Here is a 25,245-nt window from a genome sequence, read left to right as displayed (position 1 = left end):
GTAACTCATAAGCAGACCAGTGCTACTCATCCCTGTGCCCCCAAGGGGCCCCCTGGCACAGTCACAGATGCTGGGTGATCTGCATGAGAGGGATGAAGGGATGGATGCGTGGCCACTTTATTTGCCATTATCTAGCTGAGTGTGATCAGACCCTTGGAGCCAGCAGGAGAAGCAGGCTCCTATGGCCCCAGGCTGAGCAGAAGTGGCAGTTTAGCTGTCAGGGGCAGACAGGCATCGCCATGGAACGTATCAAAGAAAGCTGGAGAATGTAGGGGTATCTGGAGAGCTTCCCAGAGAAGGTGAGTGTGGGAAGCTTGGAGTGAAGCGAGGCAAGGGGCCAGCTGGCCTCTCTCCCTGGGCCCTCCCTGTCTGTCTGCCGTTTTATATCACCTTCTCCAGCCTCCCAGGCCCTGCAGTGCAAATGTTCTTTCAAACAGTGGCAAAGCCCAAGAGAAGCTGGTTTATAGGTGCTGAGAGGGTCCCTGGGGTTGAGATGGCTTTTTTGGGACCAGGGGTCCACGGAAGGCTGATCAAGGCTGTTCCCGCTCAGCCAGGGTTGGGGGCTGTTTCCTCCAGGCCTTCTTAGTGGCAGGGGAGGAGAGTCAAGGTCTGTCAGGGCTCTGCCTCAGAAAGACCCCCTGAAGAAAAGAGCTCCTAAGATTCTACCAGGGCAAGAGTGGTTTATTGGGGTGACCAGATTCCTATTTGGGAAAAGAAAAAAAAATCATTTTCTGGACACTTGGGCAACATTACAGAAAAGAGGCCCAAGCTCACTCACCTGAAACCCTGCCCTGCACTGTGAGTGCCTCTGGGCTTTCAGAGAACAAGCAGGGAAGATCCCGTTCCTGGGTCACTGCACCTGCTCCCCATGCTGTGGCTGCAGAGGCCTCCTCTGGGCTCCCACCACAGCCCGGCTGGCCCTTGGCACTGGAGACCAAGGCCTGGATTGAAGGTCACGCTGCTTAGGGTCTGATCCCACGTCCGTGAGAGCTAGCTGTGGGCCTCGACATGTTCCACCCCTCAGAGTGTCCCTCCCTGGAGGATGGGTAATAATGCCTCCTGGCAGGGCTGTCATGAGACACGCATGAGCCTTGGATGAGGGTGCTTGGCATGGCTCTGGGCAAACACAGCACTGGGGTAACCTGCCTTCTGCCCTTGTTTCAGAAGGCTGGGGCTCCCAGCACCATTAGAAAGCCATCACTCGCACCTGACTGTGAGCTTCTCTGGTGCAGCTAGGGCCCTCTGGAGATCAAGGAGCAGGTCCTGGGAGAGAAGAGGGTCACCCCAACCCTGACAGAAGGGAGACACAGCCTGGCTCAGCCAAAGACTCTTCATCCCCCACAAAGGGCTCTTCACCCCCCACAGCCTTGCCTTGGAGGTTTGTCGTTGAGCAGGACACTGGGTCTGAGCCGGGAGCAGATTCTCCACGCTCGGGTGTTCAGCCCTCCTGGGGAGCAGCGCCAACCTGTCCCAGCCTGCCTGGGCCTGACTCCTGGCTGCCCGGGCCACTCGCCGGGATGCTGAGGCCTTGGCCGATTGTCTGTTGTTCCCACTCCTGGCCATCCCCTGGGGAGGTCACAGACACAGCCAGTCCAGGCAGACAATGGCGAGGCCCCAGGCTCAGAGGAGACCCCGCTGCCCACTCCCTGATGTTGGGGTGTGCCCCAGAGGAGGGTCTTCCCAGGCCAGCGCTCAGGCTCAGAGAGGAGGACCTGTGTGCCCCTCCCCCAGGGCACACCTCTGTCCCTGTCCAACGCCACAGCCCCTCTCCCTTATGTCAGCCAGGTTATTTCCCCTCTCTGGACCTCAGTTTCCTCATCTGCGAAATGGAGGCAGAAGGCTAGAAGACGTCGACTCCCGGCCTTTCAGGTCTGAAGTTACAGACCTCACCCGAGTGCTCACTGGGTTTCTGGGTTGAACTTTTGGAGCACCCTTGGCTCCTGCCCAGGGGAGGAGCCTCAGAAACAGTTGTGTATACGTTATAGTCACTGTCGGGTGAGGAAACGGAGGTTCTGAGACGTGACGGCCGTGTCCAGGGTCACACAAGCTGAAAGCAAGTCATGCTGGCTCTCAGCCCCTTGCCCATTGCGGCCCACTCTCCCATCCTCAGGGGCACCAGCCCAGTGGGGTGCAGCCCAGGCCACAACCTCAGCCCTGAGGTTGTAACTGATGAGAGACCCTGAAGAAAGTTGTCCAAACCTCTGTTTTTCTCATGATGGCCTGACTCTGTCCCAATTTACAGTTTCCCTGGGCTTTAGGGTAACAAAAATAATAAACATTCGTTCTTACTGAAAGCTTCAACTCTGTTGTTGGTGCTTTCTGTGTATTAACTCAGTATGACCCTAAGAGTTAGGAATTATTGTGACTCCATTTTACAGATAAGAACACTGAGCCATGGGCTTCCCAGGTGGCACCAGTGATAAAGAATCTGCCTGCCAATACTAGGAAATGTAAAATACCCAGATTTGATCCCTGGATAGGGAAGGTCCCCTGGAGGAGGGCATGGCAACCCACTCCAGTATTCTTGCCTGAAGAATTCCATGGACAGAGAAGCCTGGAGGGTTATGTAGGCTTGGAGGGTCACAAAGAGTCGGACACAACTGAAGCGACTTAGCATGCATTCACATTGAAGCACAGAGAGGTTAAGTGATGTGCCTAAGTCACACAGCTTGTAAGCAGCTGTCTTATCCCCATGTTCCCTAGAGAACAGAGCCTAAAGCAAAGCTTATGCTCTAAGGCTTTGCTGGGAGTGCATTGTAGGGCACAAAAGTAAGGAGAGGGGAAAGAAGGAAGGAAGACAAGGGAGGAAAGCAAATACAAGGTAGGTAGAGCATTTCTGAGCTGGACACCATCCCACAGGAGAACACAGCTCTTTGCTACATCATGGAGGACGTCTGGACAGGCCCTGTGCTCTGCTCCCGGGAACATTCCGTTGAGGGGAGGAAGGGAGGGGACTCACTGCAAGCTTTCTCCTGTGTGTCCAGAAGAAGGAGCCCATGCAGAGTGAGGCGTGTGGTGACCAGGAAGGAGAAAGGACAGGAGCGGTGAGAGCCAGCCATCCATGTGGCAGACCGGAGCCGGGTCCCAGCCAGCACCCTGCATCCTCCCGTGTTTGGTTGTTAACCTTGTCTTGGATTGTGTGGGTCATTTTGCTGTCCTTCTTGCTTCAGTTGGTTTCATTCAGGGTTTCTGGTCCCTGGCAACTAAGAGTCCCCATTTTACAGATGAGCAGACTGAGACTCCGAGTGGTAAGGTGACTCAGCCTGGGTCACATAGCTAATCCAGAAACCAGTGTGCTCAAACTTGGCCTGTCCCATCCAGACCCTGAGCACGAGGGTCACACAGCCCTCCATCCAGGCCTCTCTAGGTGAGGGAGGATCAGGGTAAGGGGAGAAGGTGTGTCCTCTGCAGACGTGGGGCAGGCATCTGAGTTTGCTCCCTTCCTTCCTCTCTGCCCTAACTTCTTCCACCAAAGGACTTGATCCTAGGTGGCCCTGTCACCCCTTCCAGTCTTCTCCCACTTGTTATCTATAGAGTTGTCTGTGCTCCTGTGTTCCTCTGCTCTTGCCTTCAGAAAAGTTCTACCCTGGTGGCCTGAGTCTCTGAGAAGCTGAGTCCCTGGAGAGGAGACTGAACCTCAGAAATCCCTGTCTTCTGTCTGCAGCTGGAGGAAACTCAGCTCTGATTCCAGGACCGACCTCTGCACCCCCCTCCCCCATTCATCACAGACAGGGACCCACCCGAGAGGATGTGGCTGCAGCCCGGGGCCACGGCGCTCTCCGGTGTACAGGGGTCTCACAGCTGAGGCCTTGGGGCCCGATGTCCAGGGCACACTGCGGTGGCTGACACAGGTATCCCGCGGGGATGGAGGAAGACAGTTTCTGTGGGTGGGGGTGGTGATGGCAAGATCCATGGATCTCGAGAAAAGAGAAGTTGGGAGGCACTGTGGCCAGCAGGGGTCAGCAGAGGCCCGAAGGTCTCCTGCCCTTCCAAGCCCTGGGCCCATGAAGCCTCAAGCCAGAGCCCCAGGATGCAGCATTTCAAAAAAAAAAAAATTACATATGTAACACATATACATGGTAACAAAAAAGGAGCCCAGAGGAACTGATACAGAAAATATACAGCGATGCTCCCCCTCCCCAAGCCCAGAGCCACCTGGTGGGGTGGGTGTGGGAGATGTTCTGTATTGAAGCGAAGTCAAGCGCCTCAGTCCTGTAGGATTCTTTGCGACCCCATGGACTGTAGCCTATCAGGCTCCTCCCATGGGATTTTCCAGGCAAGAGTACTGCAGTGGGTTGCCATTTACCTCTCCAGAGGATCTTCGCCACGCCGGGATCAAACCCGAGTTTCCCGCATTGTAGGCAGACGCTTTACCGTCTGAGCCACCAGGGAATTTATTCATTTATTTTTACTGAAGTATGTTGATTTAACATATGGTGATACTGTATGATATCTCTCATATGTGGAATCTAAAAAATAACACGAATGTGTAGACGAAATGGTAACAGACTCACAAACAAATTTATGGTTGCCAAAGGAGACTGGGAGTGGGGAGAAACAAATGAGAGGCATGGGGTTAGCAGAGACAAACCGTTTGGGCTTTTTTAAAGCTGTTTTTCTTCTTTTTTTCTAGCTGTTTCTTTAAACTTTTTTAAAGCTTTTTAAAAAGTTGAATTATAGTTGATTTACAATGTTGTGTTAGTTCTTTGAGGTATATGGCATAATGATTCAGTCATATATAATTCTTTTTCAGATTCTTTTCCATTATATGTTATTACAAGTTATTATAGATATAAATACAAAATATAAATATCATTGTACTATACAGTAAATCGTTGTTGCTTAGGTTTAGGGCTTCCTGGTGGCTCGGATGGTAAAGAATCAGCTTGCAATGCAGAAGACCTGAGTTCGATCCCTGGGTTGGAAAGAGCCCCTGGAGAAGGGAATGGCAACTCACTCCAGTATTCTTGCCTGGAGAATTACATGACAGAGGAACCTGGCAGACTACAGTCCATGGTGTTGCAAAAATTCAGACATGACTGTGACATTCACTCACTCATTTCTAGCATATGCTTATCTCTCTAGAGTTCGATTTGTATTCGCAAAGGACACCTGTGAACAATGATTACACTCATATACTTAGCTCCCCTCCACACTTCCTTCCAGTGCTTGATCACTGACTCCAATTTTTGGTTCTACTATTCATTTCTGTAGCTCTAAACAAGGCAGTGGCACCCCACTTCAGTACTCTTGCCTGGAAAATCCCACAGACAGAGGAGCCTGGTGGGCTGCAGTCCATGGGGTCACAAAGAGTCGGACACTACTGAGCGACTTCACTTTCACTTTTCACTTTCCTGCATTGGAGAAGGAAATGACAACCCACTCCAGTGTTCTTGCCTGGAGAATCCCAGGGACGGGGGAGCCTGGTGGGCTGCTGTCTGTGGGGTCGCACAGAGTAGGACACAACTGAAGCAACTTAGCAGCAGCAGCAGCAAACAGCATCTTATCTCTCTATCTCTTGTTCCATCCCCCTGCCACAGTATCTCAAAACTCTCAGTGTAAGATGAAAGTCTGAGAGAACCCTAATCCCATCTATCCTGTGACTTCTGTCAGCTGGCCCTTAACTCTGACTTTGTTCAGATGAATAACATTTACATTCTTTAATGAAAACAAAATTCAAATTTCCAAGCTTTTTCTATAGCAGTTTCCAAAAGTATCCCATGAGCAAATATTATATATATATATATTATTATATATCCTATATATCAAATATTATAAATCGAACCTGGGCTCCCTGCATTGTGAGCGTGTGGTACATGGACAAATACTTTATAAAACTGTTTTACATTTATTTTAATATGCATTATGTATACATGTATATAATGAGTCCTTTGGTATGTGCTTTCACAAATCTAATTGCTTAGGATGAAGCTAGAGTCAATTCCTAAATGTTAAAACTGAGTTAAGGTGAAGAAAAATATTAAATGATGGTAAACACCCAAGGCATGCAGATGTAGGAAAAATCATAAAAGGGCTAAGAGATTGATTGGAAAACTGGTTTTGATTCTCAAATTCAAAAACGATTAATAGCTGGCACAGCAATTGCTTTGCTATGACAGTACTTCTCTGCTGAGCCTAGCCGCAAACCGCAATGATGTTTCCTCCTGTAATTGGGTGTCCCGGAGCCTAGGGACACCGTTGCTTCTCAAGAAGCAATGTGCCAGCACTGAGAACACTGTATGGTCAGGTCATTCAAGATGGCTGTTCTCTTGCTCTCTGTACATCCCCTGCTAGACTCGTCCCTGCTTCATTCACGTGACTATCCAATCCTCTTAATTATAGGCCTTACTCAGTCCCTGGTAACTAATTAGCCCAGCTGATATCTGTTCCCCCTATAAATGGTAGCCTCTTCTCCCCAGTGTAACAAAGAGGGCTGCCACTTCCTGCTTGCCAGGTGCAGCCCACAGAGTGAAGTTGTCCCAGGACTCTTTGAGACATACAAGATCCCTTGCCTAATAGACCATCGATGTCTCTGCCACAAACTTCAGGCTCTTTCTTCAGTCTCAAGGCTGGGCAACTAGCCGTCTTGCAGACCTGCAGGATGCAGCCCAACCCACCTATCAGCCCTGTCTTCTTCCACTTAATTGTTTCCAAGTGTTTCACTTTCGTTGTTGCACCATTTATTTCTGCAAGTTGTTTCTCTCAGTGTAATCACCCTTCTTTTTTTTTTTTTTTTGTCTCAAACATCACATCTTCAGATTTAATCATTGTCTCAGTCATCCCGCTGGTTACATGGAGGGGCCCTTTTTGCCTGGAGATACCCAAGAAATGTTGATTATGTTGCAGTGGTTAGAGGCCACATCTACACTCACAGATCAGAAGTCGTTCAGTTGATCTGCCACCCCCCCCACCCCCTACCCCCCGCCACAAGCCTCCTCCAGCTTGTGGAAGCCTGTGCCCCAGCTGGCCTGTGTGGGCATGTGTGCTTCAGGATGCAAGCGAAAGGAACACTTGCAGAGACGGGGCAGACACAGTGGGTCCAGGGACCTACCTCGAGGTCTTGGAGGGCCTCCTAGGGAGGCAGGGTTAGATGCAGCACTCCATGGGGATAAGAACACCAATAGTGGAGGCATCAGGGAACTTTTAATTTTCTTACATATACAAAATCTTATTTTTTATTTTCTTTTGTTTTCTTGTTTTTTTTTTTTTTATTGTGTTTTGCTTTGGTGTTTCATTTTTTTCTTTTTTTTATTTTTTAAATTTTAAAATCTTTAATTCTTACATGCGTTCCCAAACATGAACCCCCCTCCCACCTCCCTCCCCACAACATCTCTCTGGGTCATCCCCATGCACCAGCCCCAAGCATGCTGCATCCTGCGTCAGACATGGACTGTCAATTCAATTCTTACATGATAGTATACATGTTAGAATTCCCATTCTCCCAAATCATCCCACCCTCTCCCTCTCCCTCTGAGTCCAAAAGTCCGTTATACACATCTGTGTCTTTTTTCCTGTCATGCATACAGGGTCGTCATTGCCATCTTCCTAAATTCCATATATATGTGTTAGTATACTGTATTGGTGTTTTTCTTTCTGGCTTACTTCACTCTGTATAATTGGCTCCAGTTTCATCCATCTCATCAGAACTGATTCAAATGAATTCTTTTTAACGGCTGAGTAATACTCCATTGTGTATATGTACCACAGCTTTCTTATCCATTCATCTGCTGATGGACATCTAGGTTGTTTCCATGTCCTGGCTATTATAAACAGTGGTGCGATGAACATTGGGGTACATGTGTCTCTTTCCATTCTGGTTTCCTTGGTGTGTTTGCCCAGAAGTGGGATTGCTGGGTCATAAGGTAGTTCTATTTGCAATTTTTTAAGGAATCTCCACACTGTTCTCCATAGTGGCTGTACTAGTTTGCATTCCCACCAACAGTGTAGGAGGGTTCCCTTTTCTCCACACCCTCTCCAGCATTTATTGCTTGCAGATTTTTGGATCGCAGCCATTCTGACTGGTGTGAAGTGGTACCTCATTGTGGTTTTGATTTGCATTTCTCTAATAATGAGTGATGTTGAGCATCTTTTCATGTGTTTGTTAGCCATCCGTATGTCTTCTTTGGAGAAATGTCTGTTTAGTTCTTTGGCCCATTTTTTGATTGGGTCGTTTATTTTTCTGGAATTGAGCTGCATAAGTTGCTTGTATATTTTTGAGATTAGTTGTTTGTCAGTTGCTTCATTTGCTATTATTTTCTCCCATTCAGAAGGCTGTCTTTTCACCTTGCTTATATTTTCCTTTGTTGTGCAGAAGCTTTTAATTTTAATTAGATCCCATTTGTTTATTTTTGCTTTTATTTCCAGAATTCTAGGAGGTGGATCATAGAGGATCCTGCTGTGATTTATGTCTGAGAGTGTTTTGCCTATGTTCTCCTCTAGGAGTTTTATAGTTTCTGATCTTACATTTAGATCTTTAATCCATTTTGAGTTTATTTTTGTGTGCGGTGTTAGAAAGTGATCTAGTTTCATTCTTTTACAAGTGGTTGACCAGTTTTCCCAGCACCACTTGTTAAAGAGATTGTCTTTACTCCATTGTATATTCTTGCCTCCTTTGTCAAAGATAAGGTGTCCATATGTGTGTGGATTTATCTCTGGGCTTTCTATTTTGTTCCATTGATCTATGTGTCTGTCTTTGTGCCAGTACCATACTGTCTTGATGACTGTGGCTTTGTAGTAGAGCCTGAAGTCAGGCAAGTTGATTCCTCCAGTTCCATTCTTCTTTCTCAAGATTGCTTTGGCTATTCGAGGTTTTTTGTATTTCCATACAAATCTTGAAATTATTTGTTCTAGTTCTGTGAAAAATGTGGCTGGTAGCTTGACAGGGATTGCATTGAATTTGTAAATTGCTTTGGGTAGTATACTCATTTTCACTATATTGATTCTTCCGATCCATGAACATGGTATATTTCTCCATCTATTAGTGTCCTCTTTGATTTCTTTCATCAGTGTTTTATAGTATTCGATATATAGGTCTTTAGTTTCTTTAGGTAGATATATTCCTAAGTATTTTATTCTTTTCGTTGCAATGGTGAATGGAATTGTTTCCTTAATTTCTTTTTCTACTTTCTCATTATTCGTGTATAGGAATGCAAGGGATTTCTGTGTGTTGATTTTATATCCTGCAACTTTACTATATTCATTGATTAGCTCTAGTAATTTTCTGGTGGAGTCTTTAGGGTTTTCCATGTAGAGGATCATGTCATCTGCAAACAGTGAGAGTTTTACTTCTTCTTTTCCAATTTGGATTCCTTTTATTTCTTTTTCTGTTCTGATTGCTGTGGCCAAAACTTCCAGAACTATGTTGAATAGTAGCGGTGAAAGTGGACACCCTTGTCTTGTTCCTGACTTTAGGGGAAATGCTTTCAATTTTTCACCATTGAGGATAATGTTTGCTGTGGGTTTGTCATATATAGCTTTTATTATGTTGAGGTATGTTCCTTCTATTCCTGCTTTCTGGAGAGTTTTTATCATAAATGGATGTTGAATTTTGTCAAAGGCCTTCTCTGCATCTATGGAGATAATCATATGGTTTTTATTTTTCAATTTGTTAATGTGGTGAATTACATTGATTGATTTGCGGATATTGAAGAATCCTTGCATCCCTGGGATAAAGCCCACTTGGTCATGGTGTATGATCTTTTTAATGTGTTGTTGGATTCTGATTGCTAGAATTTTGATGAGGATTTTTGCATCTATGTTCATCAGTGATATTGGCCTGTAGTTTTCTTTTTTTGTGACATCTTTGTCAGGTTTTGGTATTAGGGTGATGGTGGCCTCATAGAATGAGTTTGGAAGTTTACCTTCCTCTGCAATTTTCTGGAAGAGTTTGAGGAGGATAGGTGTTAGCTCTTCTCGAAATTTTTGGTAGAATTCAGCTGTGAAGCCATCTGGACCTGGGCTTTTGTTTGCTGGAAGATTTCTGATTACCGTTTCAATTTCCGTGCTTGTGATGGGTCTGTTAAGATTTTCTATTTCTTCCTGGTTCAGTTTTGGAAAATTGTACTTTTCTAAGAATTTGTCCATTTCTTCCATGTTGTCCATTTTATTGGCATACAACAGCTGATAGTAGTCTCTTATGATCCTTTGTATTTCTGTGTTGTCTGTTGTGATCTCTCCATTTTCATTTCTAATTTTATTGATTTGATTTTTCTCTCTTTGCTTCTTGATGAGTCTGGCTAATGGTTTGTCAATTTTATTTATCCTTTCAAAGAACCAGCTTTTGGCTTTGTTGATTTTTGCTATGGTCTCTTTTGTTTCTTTTGCATTTATTTCTGCCCTAATTTTTAAGATTTCTTTCCTTCTACTAACTCTGGGGTTCTCCAACTCTTCCTTTTCTAGTTGCTTTAGTTGCAGAGTTAGGTTATTTATTTGACTTTTTTCTTGTTTCTTGAGGTATGCCTGTACTGCTATGAACTTTCCTCTTAGCACTGCTTTTATAGTGTCCCACAGGTTTTGGGTTGTTGTGTTTTCATTTTCATTAGTTTCTATGCATATTTTGATTTCTTTTTTGATTTCTTCTGTGATTTGTTGGTTATTCAGAAGTGTGTTGTTCAACCTCCATATGTTGGAATTTTTAATAGTTTTTCTCCTGTAATTGAGATCTAATCTTAATGCATTATGGTCAGAAAAGATGCTTGGAATGATTTTGATTTTTTTGAATTTATCAAGTTTAGATTTATGGCCCAGGATGTGATCTATCCTGGAGAAGGTTCCATGAGCACTTGAAAAAAAGGTGAAATTCATTGTTTTGGGGTGAAATGTCCTATAGATATCAATTAGGTCTAACTGATCTAATGTATCATTTAAAGTTTGCGTTTCTTTGTTAATTTTCTGTTTAGTTGATCTGTCCATAGGTGTGAGTGGTGTATTAAAGTCTCCCACTATTATTGTGTTATTGTTGATTTCCCCTTTCATACTTGTTAGCATTTGTCTTACATATTGCGGTGCTCCTATATTGGGTGCATATATATTTATAATTGTTATATCTTCTTCTTGGATTGTTCCTTTGATCATTATGTAGTGGGCTTCTTTGTCTCTTTTCACAGCCTTTGTTTTAAAGTCTATTTTATCGGATATGAGTATTGCCACTCCTGCTTTCTTTTGGTCTCTATTTGAGTGGTATATCTTTTTCCAGCCCTTCACTTTCAGTCTGTATGTGTCCCTTGTTTTGAGGTGGGTCTCTTGTAAGCAGCATATAGAGGGGTCTTGTTTTTGTATCCATTCGGCCAGTCTTTGTCTTTTGGTTGGGGCGTTCAACCCATTTACGTTTAAGGTAATTATTGATAAGTATGATCCCGTTACCATTTACTTTATTGTTTTGGGTTCGGGTTTATACACCCTTTTCGTGTTTCCTGTCTAGAGAATATCCTTTAGAATTTGTTGGAGAGCTGGTTTGGTGGTGCTGAATTCTCTCAGCTTTTGCTTGTCTGTAAAGCTTTTGATTTCTCCTTCGTATTTGAATGAGATCCTTGCTGGGTACAGTAATCTGGGCTGTAGGTTATTGTCTTTCATCACTTTAAGTATGTCTTGCCATTCCCTCCTGGCCTGAAGAGTTTCTATTGAAAGATCAGCTGTTATCCTTATAGGAATCCCCTTGTGTGTTATTTGTTGTTTTTCCCTTGCTGCTTTTAATATTTGTTCTTTGTGTTTGATCTTTGTTAATTTGATTAATATGTGTCTTGGGGTGTTTCGCCTTGGGTTTATCCTATTTGGAACTCTCTGTGTTTCTTGGACTTGGGTGATTATTTCCTTCCCCATTTTAGGGAAGTTTTCAACTATTATCTCCTCAAGGATTTTCTCATGATCTTTCTTTCTGTCTTCTTCTTCTGGGACTCCTATAATTCGAATGTTGGAGCGTTTCATATTGTCCTGGAGGTCTCTGAGATTGTCCTCATTTCTTTTAATTCGTTTTTCTTGTTTCCTCTCTGATTCATTTATTTCTACCATTCTATCTTCTATTTCAGTAATCCTATCTTCTGCCTCCGTTATTCTACTAATTGTTGCCTCCAGAGTGTTTCTGATCTCATTTATTGCATTATTCATTATATTTTGACTCTTTTATTTCTTCTAGGTCCTTGTTAAACCTTTCTTGCATCTTCTCAATCTTTGTCTCTAGCCTATTTATCTGTGATTCCATTTTGATTTCAAGATTTTGGATCATTTTCACTATCAATATTCGGAATTCCTTCTCCGGTAGATTCCCTACTTCTTCCTCTTTTGTTTGGTTTGGTGGGCAACTCTCCTGTTCCTTTACCTGCTGTGTATTCCTCTGTCTCTTCATCTTGGTTATATTGCTGCGTTTGGGGTGGCCTTTTTATATTCTGGTAATTTGTGGAGTTTTCTTTATTATGGAGCTTCCTCACTTTGGGTGGGGTTCTATCAGTGGCTTGTCAAGGTTTCCTGGTTAGGGAGGCTTGTGTTGGAGTTTTGGTGGGTGGAGCTGGGTTTCTTCTCTCTGCAGTGCAGTGGAGTAACCTGTAATGGGTTACAAGACATCAAAGGTTTGGGGATAATTTTGAGCTGCCTGTATATTGAAGCTCAGGGGAGTGTTCCTGTGTTGCTGGAGAATTTGCGTGGTATGTCTTGTTTTGGAACTTGTTGGCCCTTGGGTGGAGCTTGGTTTCGGTGTAGGTATGAAGGCATTAGATGGGCTCCTATTGCTTAATGTTCCCTGAATTCAAGAGTTCTCTAATGTTTTCAGGCTTTGGATTTAAGCCTCCTGCTTCTGGTTTTCAGTTTTATTTTTACAGTAGCCTCTAGACTTCTCCATCTATACAGCACCGATGATAAAACATCTAGGTTAAAGATGAAAAGTTTCTCCACATTGAGGGACACTCAGAGAGGTTCACTGGGTTATAAGGAGAAGAGAAGATGGAGGAGGTAGTTAGAGGTAACTGGAATGAGATGCGGTGAGATCAAAAGAGAAGAGAGCAAGCTAGCCAGTAGTCACTTCCTTATGTGCGCTCTATAGTCTGCACCGCTCAGAGGTATTTACAGAGTTATACAGGGAAGAGGAGAGGGAGGAAGTAGACAGAGGTGACCAGGAGGATCAGAGAGAGGAATGAGTAGGAGAGAGACAAATCCTGCCAGTAACCTGTTCCTTAGGTGTTCCCCACCATCTGGAACACACAGAGATTCACAGAGTTGGATAGAGGAGAGATAGGGGGGAAAAGAGACAGAGGCCACCTGGTGGAGAAAAAGGAGAGTCCAGAGGAGGAGAGAGTGGTCAAGCCAGTAATCTCGCTCTCAGGTAAACTGGGGTAGTGAAGTTTGGGTTTTAAAATGTACAAAATTGGCAACAAAAACCTAAGAGCAAAGATTAAAAATCTAGAGTAGAGGTTGGATTTTCAAAGATACAATATTAAAGAGAAGCAGAAGGAAAAAGGAAGAAAGAAAAAAAAAGAAAACGAATTATTAAAAAACAAACAAACAAACAGACAAACAATCAAAAAAAAAAAAAACCAAAAACCATCAACAACCATCCAAAGACTATATATGGTGTTTGTCTTTAAAAAAAAAAAAGTCTTAAAAATAAATAGTAATAATAGGTTACAGAAATAAAAATTCGAGGAGAAATAGAAGACTTAACAATTTAAAAAAAGTTAGAAAAAAAAGCAAAAAAAAAAAAAGGAATGATTTTAAAAATATTAAAAATATATCTAGCCCTTTCTGGTGTTATGGGCCGTGTGGGATCACTTCCAAGGTGGTTCCCTCTGTTTAACTTCTTCTGTTTGCTGGTTTTTTAGGCTCACTAGTTCAGTCGCGCTGTGGGGAGGGGGGATGCTGCAAATAAATAGCACTGTCGTGTGCACACAGTATCTCTGCCCCTCTTGACCTGTCCTTTCTCGCGGCGCACAAACCGCTCTGGTTCTAGGATGCTCAGCCGGGAACCGTCTGGGGCCGGCCCTAGGCTGCGTGCACTTCCCCGGTCCAAGCCGCTCAGGTTCGGCGCTCAGGCAGCCCTCAGAGGCACAGATTCGGCTGGGACTGCGCTTTGTGCCCTTCCCAGGTCCGAGTAGCTCAGGAGTTTGGCGAGCGTGATCGCCGCGGCTTGTCACCTTTTCTGCCGCTGCTGCTCAGCTTTCTGGGTGGACTGCTGGCGCACCCCGTGAGGCAGATTGTGACTGTCTAGCACCCCCAGAAGTCTTAGCAAAGGAGCCTGCTTGCAGTTAGGTAAGTAAAGTCTCTCCGGGTCTGCAATTGCCCCTTTCCAGACCTTACGGCTCTGGCTGCTTGTCCCCGGCGGGGGATGGTCTGCAGCCGGCTTTTTCCGTTCAGTCCTTTGTTCTGTCCTCGGTCCTGGCGGTGTCTTATGTTCGAGCTTTTCGCGTGGTAGCTATCCCACAGTCTGGTTTGCTAGCCCAAGTTAGGTCGTTCTGGTTGCGCGTGGGGCGTTCCTGCCCGATTCTTACAAAGCTCTGCAGCCCGCGCCTCCCGAGCGTCCCTGCCCTGCCCCCACTTCCCAATGGCGGATGCAGGCGTCTGTGCTGCTTTTCCGCTGGGGGAGTTACTGTTGGGCTTGTAATCTCTTGGTTTTAATTATTTATCTATTTTTCCTTCCTGTTATGTTGCCCTCTGTGTTTCCAAGGCTCGCCACAGACTCGGCAGGGAGAGTGTTTCCTGGTGTTTGGAAACCTCTCTTCTTAAAATTCCCTTCCTGGGACGGGCTTCCCTTCCCAGGACGGAGCTCCCTCCCCACCTCCTTTGTCTCCATTTTCGTCTTTTATATTTTATCCTACCTGTTTTTGAAGACAATGGTCTGCTTTTCTGGTTGCCTGATGTCCTCTGCCAGCCTACAGAAGTTGTTTTGTGAAGTTTGCTCAGCGTTGAAATGTTCTTTTGAGGAATTTGTGAGGGAGAAAGTGGTCTTCCCGTCCTATTCCTCCACCATCTTTCCCACTCCTCCTCATTTTTTTCTGATATATTTTTATTTTTCTAACTTTATCTTTTATTCTGTTATTCTGCTCTTTTCTGTCCGTTGTCTGTTTTTGTTTTTTGTTGTTATCTGTTCATTTGATATTTTTGTGTTGTTTAATCTTGCTTTATCTATTTTATTTTTCATTTTTGTTTTTGTCATTTTTATGTGTTTGTCTTTTGTCCTCTTAGCTTTTCTTTCAGTTTTTACAATTTTGTTTTCTGTTTAGGTTAGTTACTGGTCTTGGTTTGGGAGCTCATGTTTCTTTGGGTTGCTTGTTTTTGCTTTCCTTTTTTTTTCACTTGTTGGTTTGCTTTTTGGCTGCTTGGATTTGTTTTTGCTGTTTGTCTAGGATTGCATTTGTCTGTTTGCATTCTTTTCTGTTTGTGTGTTTGTTTTTCTTTTTTGTTCTGTTACATTTTTATCATTTGTTTTGGCCTTTGTTTGTTTTGGGAGGTTTTGTTTTTGTTATTTGTTTTTTGCACAAACCCATGACTTGGAGGGTCTTGGTTCCCAGGGCAGGGGTCAGGCCTGAGCCCCCATGATAGTGCCAATCCAAGCCACTGGACCACCAGAGAACTTCAGACTCCAAGGAATAGTAATCAGTGTGAGCTCTCCTGAAGGTCCTCATCTCAGCACCAAGACCAGGTTCCTCCCAACTGCCTACAAGATCCAGTGCTGGATGCCTCAGACCTAGCAATCAGCAAGACAGGAAAACAGTCCCATCCATTGCCAAAGTATGAAACAACAGAAAAATATGTCACAGATGAAGAAGTAAAGTAAAAACTTACTAGGCCAAGTAAATGAAGAGGAAATAAGTAACCTACCTGAAAAAGAATTCAGAGAAATAAACGTAAATATGATTCAAAATCTCAGAAATAGAATGAAGAGTGTGGGCTGAGAAAATAATGTTTAACAGAGACCTGCTTATTTAACTTCTATGCAAAGTACATCATGAGAAATGCTGGGCTGAAAGAAGCACAAGCTGGAACCAAGATTGCCGGGAGAAATATCAATAACCTCAGATATGCAGATGACACCACCATTACGGCAGAAACTAAAAAGCCTCTTGATGAAAGTGAAAAAGGAGAGCGAAAAAGTTGGCTTAAAGCTCAACATTCAGAAAACGAAGATCATGGCCATCTGGTCCCATCACTTCATGGGAAATAGATGGGGAAACCGTGGAAGCAGTGGCAGACTTTATTTTTTGGAGCTCCAAAATCATTGCAGATGGTGACTGCAGCCATGAAATTAAAAGACGCTTACATCTTAGAAGAAAAGTTGTGACCAACCTAGATAGCATATTCAAAAGCAGAGACATTACTTTGCCAACAAAGGTCTGTCTAAGCCTTCTGAATGGGAGAAAATAATAGCAAATGAAGCAACTGACAAACAACTAATCTCAAAAATATACAAGCAACTTATGCAGCTCAATTCCAGAAAAATAAACGACCCAATCAAAAAATGGGCCAAAGAACTAAACAGACATTTCTCCAAAGAAGACATACGGATGGCTAACAAACACATGAAAAGATGCTCAACATCACTCATTATTAGAGAAATGCAAATCAAAACCACAATGAGGTACCACTTCACACCAGTCAGAATGGCTGCGATCCAAAAATCTGCAAGCAATAAATGCTGGAGAGGGTGTGGAGAAAAGGGAACCCTCCTACACTGTTGGTGGGAATGCAAACTAGTACAGCCACTATGGAGAACAGTGTGGAGATTCCTTAGAAAATTGCAAATAGAACTACCTTATGACCCAGCAATCCCACTTCTGGGCATACACACCGAGGAAACCAGAATTGAAAGAGACACATGTACCCCAGTGTTCATCGCAGCACTGTTTATAATAGCCAGGACATGGAAACAACCTAGATGTCCATCAGCAGATGAATGGATAAGAAAGCTGTGGTACATATACACAATGGAGTATTACTCAGCCGTTAAAAAGAATTCATTTGAATCAGTTCTGATGAGATGGATGAAACTGGAGCCAATTATACAGAGTGAAGTAAGCCAGAAAGAAAAACACCAATACAGTATACTAACACATATATATGGAATTTAGGAAGATGGCAATGACGACCCTGTATGCAAGACAGGGAAAGAGACACAGATGTGTATAACGGACTTTTGGACTCAGAGGGAGAGGGAGAGGGTGGGATGATTTGGGAGAATGACATTCTAACATGTACACTATCATGTAAGAATTGAATCGCCAGTCTATGTCTGACGCAGGATGCAGCATGCTTGGGGCTGGTGCATGGGGATGACCCAGAGAGATGTTGTGGGGAGGGAGGTGGGAGGGGGGTTCATGTTTGGGAACGCATGTAAGAATTAAAGATTTTAAAATTTAAAAAATAAAAAACTAAAAAAAAATATGTATATATATATATATATATATGAGTGGTAACTTAGAACAAAAGGCTTTGTTAAGGATTTGCTATTGTGAAGTTAAATGTAGTACATATTAGCTAATAGCTCTTCCATATGTATCTTAGTCAACTGAAAGGTCACATCAGCAACAGCATGTGCATATACTTTCTACAATATTTTTGGAATTTTTAATATTTAAATTAAGATCATTTTAATTTTAGCTCCTAACCACGAATGACTATTATATTCAGAGTGTTAACTTTTGAATGTTCTCTAATTTCTAGCAGGTATGTGTATGGATATATAAACATATATCTATTTATTTATGGGCTTCCCTGGTGACTCAGGGTAAAGAATCTGCTTGCAGTGCAGGAGCTGCAGAAAGACAAGGGTTCAATCCCTGGGTCAGGAAGATTCCCTGGAGGGGGACATGGCAACCCACTCCAGTATTCTTGCCTGGGGAATCCCATGGACAGAGGAGCCTGGCAGGCTACAGTCAACTGGATCTCAAAGGGTCAGAGATGACTGCAGCAACTTAGCATGCATATTTATAGAATTTTAATTTTATTTGCTTCTCTAATAATTCCATAAAGTCAATTCATTTGTCTTGTTATGGAACACTAAAGTTCAAAAGTTAAATAACTTACACAAGGTTATCCAAATAAATAAAGCTGATTGTGTCTAAAAAACAAACAAACAAAAAAAACACAAAGGTCTGTCTAGTCAAGGCTATGGTTTTTCCTGTGGTCATGTATGGATGTGAGAGTTGGACTGTGAAGAAAGCTGAGTGCCAAAGAACTGATGAGTTTGAACTATGGTGTTGGAGAAGACTCTTGAGAGTCCCTTAGGCTGCAAGGAGATCCAGCCAGTCCATCGTAAGGGAGATCAGTCCTGAGTGTTCTTTGGAAGGAATGATACTAAAGCTGAAACTCCAGTCCTTTGGCCACGTCATGCGAAGAGTTGACTCATTGGAAAAGACCCTGATGCTGGAAGGGATTGGGGGTAGGAGGAAAAGAGGACGACAGAGGATGAGATGGCTGGAGGGCATCACTGACTCGATGGACGTGAGTTTGAGTGAACTCCAGGAGTTGGTGATGGACAGGGAAGCCTGGCATGCTGCAATTCATGGGGTCGCAAAGAGTTTGGTACGACTGAGGACTGAACTGAACTGAACTGAGAAGAACAAACAAATAGTGATGAACAAAGCCATAACTAAAATTAAAAATATATACTAGAAGGAATTTACAGCAGAAAAACTGAGACAGAATGGGTAAGTGAGCTGGAAGATCGAATGGTAGAAATAACTGCTGCAGAGCAGCATAAAGGAAAAAGAATGGAAAAAAGAAAAATGAAGACAGTCTCAGAAACCTCTGAGACAACATTAAATGTACCAACATTCAAATTATAGGGGTCCTAGAAGAAGAAAGAGAAAGAATCTGAGAAAATATTTGCAGAGATTATAGTTGAAAACTTCCCAAACATGGGAAAGGAAATATCCACCCAAGTAGATGAAGTGCAGAGTCTCATATAAAATAAACCCAAGAAGAAACATACCAGGCACATATTAAGGACATTAATAAAAATTAAATATAAAGAAAAAATATTAAAAGCATCAGGGGAAAGTAACAAATAATATATAAGGGAATCCCATAAGGTTATGAGCTGACTTTTCAGCAGAAACTCTGTAGTCCAGAAGGGAGTGGCAGGATATATTTAAAGTGATAAAAGGGAAAATCCTAAAATGAAGATTACTCTACCGAGCAAGGATTTCATTCAGATTCAGTGGAAAAATCAAAAGCTTTATAGACAAGCACAATTTAACAGAATTCAGCACCACCAATCCAGCTTTACAATAAATACTAAAGGAATTTCTCTAGGCAGGAAACACAAGAGAAGAAAAAAGACCTAAAAAAAACAAACCCAAAACAATCAGGAAAATGGTAACAGGGACATCAGTTCTGTTCAGTTCAGTCCCTCAGTCGTGTCTAACTCTTTGCAACCCATGAACTGCAGCACGCCAGGTTTCCCTGTCCATCACCAAATCCCAGAGTTTACCCAAACTCATATCCATTGAGCCAGTGATGCCATCCAACCATCTCATCCTCTGTCATCCCCTTCTCCTCGCCTTCAATCTTTCCCAGCATCAGGGACTTTTCAAATGAGTCAGTCCTTCACATCAGATGACCAAAGTATTGGAGTTTCAGCCTCAACATCAGTCCTTCCAATGAACACTCAGGACTGATCTCCCTTACGATGGACTGGCTGGATCTCCTTGAAGTCCAAGGGACTCTCAAGAGTCTTCTCCAACACCACAGTTCAAAAGCATCAATTCTTTGGCACTCAGCTGTCTTTATAGTCCAACTCTCACATCCATACATGACCATTGGAAAAACCATAGCCTTGACTAGACAGACCTTTGTTGGCAAAATAGTCTCTGCTTTTTAATATGCTATCTAGGATGGTCATAACTTTCCTTCCAAGGAGTAAGCATCTTTAATTTCATGGCTGCAGTCACCATCTGCAGTGATTTTGGAGCCCCTCAAAATAAAGTCTGACACTGTTTCCACTGTTTCCCCATCTATTTCCCATGAAGTGATGGGACCAGATGCCATGATCTTTGTTTTCTGAATGTTGAGCTTTAAGCCAACTTTTTCACTTTCCTCTTTCGCTTTCATCAAGAGGCTCTTTAGTTCTTCACTTTCTGCCATAAGGGTGGTGTCATCTGTATATCTGAGGTTATTTATATTTCTCCCGGCAATCTTGATTCCAGCTTGTGCTTCATCCAGCTCAGCGTTTCTCATGATGTACCCTGCATAGAAGTTAAATAAGCAGGGTGACAATATACAGCCTTGATGTACTCCTTTTCCTATTTGGAACCAGTCTGTTGTTCCATGTCCAGTTCTAACTGTTGCTTCCTGACCTGCATACAGGTTTCTTAAGAGGCAGGTCAGGTGGTCTGGTATTCCCATCTCTTTCAGAATTTTCCACAGTTTATTGTGATCCACACAGTCAAAGGCTTTGGCATGGTCAATAAAGCAGAAATAGATGTTTTTCTGGAACTCTCTTGCTTTTTTGATGATCCAGCGGATATTGGTTCTCTGGTTCCTCTGACTTTTCTAAAACCAGCTTGAACATCTGGTAGTTCATGGCTCACATATTATTGAAGCCTGGCTTGGAGAATTTGGAGCATTTTGAGCATTACTTTACTAGCGTGTGAGATGAATGCAATTGTGCGGCAGTTTGAGCATTCTTTGGCATTGCCTTTCTTTGGGATTGGAGTGAAAACTGACCTTTTCCAGTCCTGTGGCCACTGCTGAGTTTTCCAAATTTGCTGACATATCGAGTGCAGCACTTTCACAGCATCATCTTTTAGGATTTGAAGTAGCTCAACTGGAATTTTATCACCTCCACTCGCTTTGTTCGTAGTGACGCTTCCAAAGGCTCACTTGACTTCATATTCCAAGATTCTTCACATCCTGCGTAGCACTGGAGTGGAGAGCAGCAGCTGCGCAGTGCTAGAATGGCTGAGAGGAGATACTCCACATCCAAGGGCAAGGGAGTAGCCCCAGCATGACAGTGGGAGGGGCAAATCTGTGTTTAGAATCAAACCCCATTCCCACCAGAGACACTAAGAGGGCTCACACAAACCTTGTGCGCACCAGGGTCCAGGGACCCCACAGAGACTGGGACAGAACTGTGTCTGAGCATCTCCTGTGGAGGTACAGGTCAGCAGGGGCCTGCCATAGGGACAGGGGCTCTGGCTGCAGCAGACCTGGGTATGGCATACAACCTCTTGGAGGAGGTCACCATTAACCCACCATAGAGCTCCCAGAACTTACACAGGACTGGGAAATAGACTCTGGGAGGGCACAGACAGAACCTTGTGCACCAGGACCCAGGAGAAAGGAGCAGTGATCCCACAAGAGACTGACCCAGACTTGCCCATGAGTGTCCAGGAGTCTCCGGCGGAGGCATGGGTTGGTGGTGGCCTGATGCAGGGTTGGGGGCAGTGAGTGCAGCAGTACACACATGGGATGTTTTGAAGGAGGTCGCCATTATCTTCATTACCTCCACCACAGTTTCGCCCCAGGTAAATAGCAGGAAGGGAACACAGCCCCACCCATCAACAGAAAATTGGATTAAAGATTTACTGAGCATGGCCCTCCCATCAGAACAAGACTCAGTTTCCCCCTCAGTCAGTCTCTCAGGGAGCTTCCATAAGCCTCTTATCCTTCTCCATCAGAGGGCAGACAGACTGAAAACCACAATCACAGAAAACTAACCAATCCAATCACATGGACCACAGCCTTGTCTAACTCAGTGAAACTATAAGCCATGCCGTGTAGGGCCACCCAAGACAGACGGGTCATGTTGGAGAGTTCTGACAAAACACGGTCCACTGGAGAAGGGAATGGCCAACGACTTCAGTACTCTTGCCTTGAGAACCCCATGAACAGTATGAAAAGGCAAAAAGTTAGGACACTGAAAGATGAACTCCCCACGTCGGTAAGTGCCCAATATGCTACTGGAGATAAGTGGAGAAATAACTCCAGAAAGAATGAAGAGGCGGAGCCAAACCAAAAACAACACCCAGTTGTGGATGTGACTGGTCATGGAAACAAAGTCTGAGGCTGTAAAGAGCAATATTGTATGGGAACCTGGAATGTTAGGTCCATGAATCAAGGCAAATTGGAAGTGGTCAAACAAGAGATGGCAAGAGTGAACATCGACATTCTAGGAATCAGCAAACTAAAATGGACTGGAATGGGTGAATTTAACTCAGATGACCATTATATCTGGAGAAGGCAATGGCACCCTACTCCAGCACTCTTGCCTGGAAAACCCCATGGACAGAGGAGCCTGGAAGGCTGCAGTCCATGGGGTCGCTAAGAGTTGGACACGACTGAGCGACTTCACTTTGAATTTTCACTTTGATGCATTGGAGAAGGAAATGGCAACCCACTCCAGTGTTCTTGCCTGGAGAATCCCAGGAACATGGGAGCCTCATGGGCTGCCATCTAGGGGGTCGCACAGAGTCGGACACAACTGAAGCAACTTAGCAGCAGCAGAAGACCATTATATCTACTACTGTGGTAAAGAATCCCTTAGAAGAAATGAAGTAGCCATCATAGTCAACAAGAGTCCAAAATGCAGTACTTGGATGCAATCTCAAAAACGACAGAATGATCTCTGTTCATTTCCAAGGCAAACCATTCAATATCATGGTAATCCAAGTCTATGCCCTGACCAGTAATGCTGAAGAAGCTGAAGTTGAATGGTTCTATGAAGACCTACAAGACCTTTTAGAACTAACACCCCCCAAAAAATGACCTTTTCATTATAGGGGACCAGGATGCAAAAGTTGGAAGTCAAGAAACACCTGGGGTAACAGGCAAATTTGGCCTTGAAGTACAAAATGAAGCAGGGCAAAAGCTAATAGAGTTTTGCCAAGAGAATGCACTGGTCATAGCAAACACCCTCTTCCAACAACACAAGAGAAGACTCTACACATGGACATACCAGATGGTCAACACTGAAATCAGATTGATTATATTCTTTGCAGCCAAAGATGGAGAAGCTCTATAGAGTCAGCAAAAATAAGACCAGGAGTGGACTGTGGCTCAGATCATGAACTTCTTATTGCCAAATTCAGACTTAAATTGAAGAAAGTAGGGAAAACCACTAGACCATTCAGGTATGACCTAAATTAAATCCCTTATAATTATACAGTGGAAGTGAGAAATAGATTTAAGGGACCAGATCTGATAGACAGAGTGCCTGATGAACTATGGAATGAGGTTCATGACATGGTACAGGAGGCAGTGATCAAGACCATCCCCAAGAAAAAGAAATGCAAAAAAGCCAAATGGCTGTCTGAGAGGGCCTTACAAATAGCTGTGAATAGTAGAGAAGCAAAAAGAAAAGGAGAAAAGAAAAGATACACTCATTTGAATGCAGAGTTCCAAAGAATAGCAAGGAGAGATAAGAAAGCCTTCCTCAGTGATCAGTGCAAAGAAATAGAGGAAAACAATAGAACGGGAAAGAGCGGAGCTCTCTTCAAGAAAACTAGAGATACCAAGGGAACATTTCATGCAAAGATAGGCTCAATAAAGGACAGAAGTGGTACGGACCTAACAGAAGCAGAAGATATTAAGAAGAGGTGGCAAGAATACACAGAACTATGCAAAAAAGATCTTCATGACCCAGATAATCATGATGGTGTGATCACTGACCTAGAGCCAACAGGGGCATACATATCGATAATTACCTTGAATGTAAATGGATTAAATGCTCCAACCAAAAGACACAGATTGGCTGAATGGATACAAAAATAAGACCATATATATGTTGTCTATAAGAGATCCGCTTCAGACCTAGGGACACATACAGACTGAAAGTGAGGAGATGGGAAAAGATATTCCATGCAAATGGAGATCAAAAGGAAGCTGGAGTAGCAATGCTCATATCAGACAGTATGACTTTAAAATAAAGACTGTCAGAAGAGACAAGGAATATAACAATTGTAAATATTTATTCACCCAACATAGAAGCATCTCAACCCATAAGGCAAATGTTAATGACCATTAAAGGGGAAATTGACAGTAACACAATACTAGTTAGGAAGTTTAACACCCCACTCATACCAACAGGCAGATCACCCAGTCAGAAAAGTAATAAGGAAACACAAGCTTTAAATGACACATTAGACCAGGTATACTTAATGGATATTTATAGGAAATTCCATCCGAAAGCAGCAGAACACACTTTCTTCTCAAGTGCACATAGAATATTATCCAGGATAGATCACATCTTGGGTCACAAATCTAGCCTCAGTAGATTTAAGAAAATTGAAATCGTATCAAGCATCTTTTTTGACCACAATGCTATGGGGTTAGAAATCAATCATAGGAAAAAAACTGTAAAAAAAAAAAACACAAAAAAAAAACACAGACACATAGAAGCTAAACAATATGCTACTAAATAATCAAGAGATCACTAAAGAAATTGAAGAGGAAATAATACATCAAAACAAATGACAATGAAAGCCCAGTGACCCCAAACTCATGGGGTGCAGCAAAGCAGTTCTAAGAAGTAACTTTACATCAATACAGTTCTACCTCAAAAAAATGCAAGAAAAATCTCAAATAAACAACCTAACCTTACACCTAAATAAGAATAAACAAAACTCAAAGTTAGTAGAAGGAAAGAAATCACAAAAAGCAGAGCAGAAGTAAATGAAAGAGAAACAAAGAAAACAACAGCAAAGATTAATAAAACTAGAAGCTGGTTCTTTGAGAAGATAAACAAAATTGAAAAAATTTTAGCTAGACTAATCAAGAAAAAAAGGAGAGGATGCAAATCAATAAAAATTAGAAATAAAAAAGGAGAAATTACAACTGACACTGCAGAAACACAAAGGATCTTAAGAGATTATTACAAACAACTATATGCCAAGAAAATAGGCAACCTGGAATAATGGACAAATTCTTATAAAAGTACAACCTTCCAAGACTGAACGAGGGAGAAATAGATAATATGAACAGACCAAACATAAGTAATGTAGTTGAAACTGTGATTAAAAAGTCTTCCAACAAACAGAAGTCCAGGACCAGATGGCTTCACAGATGAATCCTATCAAACATTTAGAGAAGAACTAACATCCATCCTTCTCAAACTCTTGCAAAAATTGTGAAGGAAGGAATATTCCCAAGCTCATTCTACAAGGCCACCATCACCCTCATACCAAAACCAGACAAAGACATCACAAAAAGAGAAAATTATAGACCAATATTACTGATGAACATAGACACAAAATGCTAACAAACAGAATCCAACAACATATGAAAATGACCATACACCATGATCAAGTGGGATTTATCCCAGAGATA

This window comes from Ovis canadensis, chromosome 18, assembly GCF_042477335.2.
Source record: "Ovis canadensis isolate MfBH-ARS-UI-01 breed Bighorn chromosome 18, ARS-UI_OviCan_v2, whole genome shotgun sequence".
NCBI lineage: Eukaryota > Metazoa > Chordata > Mammalia > Artiodactyla > Bovidae > Ovis > Ovis canadensis.
Note: the sequence above shows the minus strand (reverse complement) of the source record.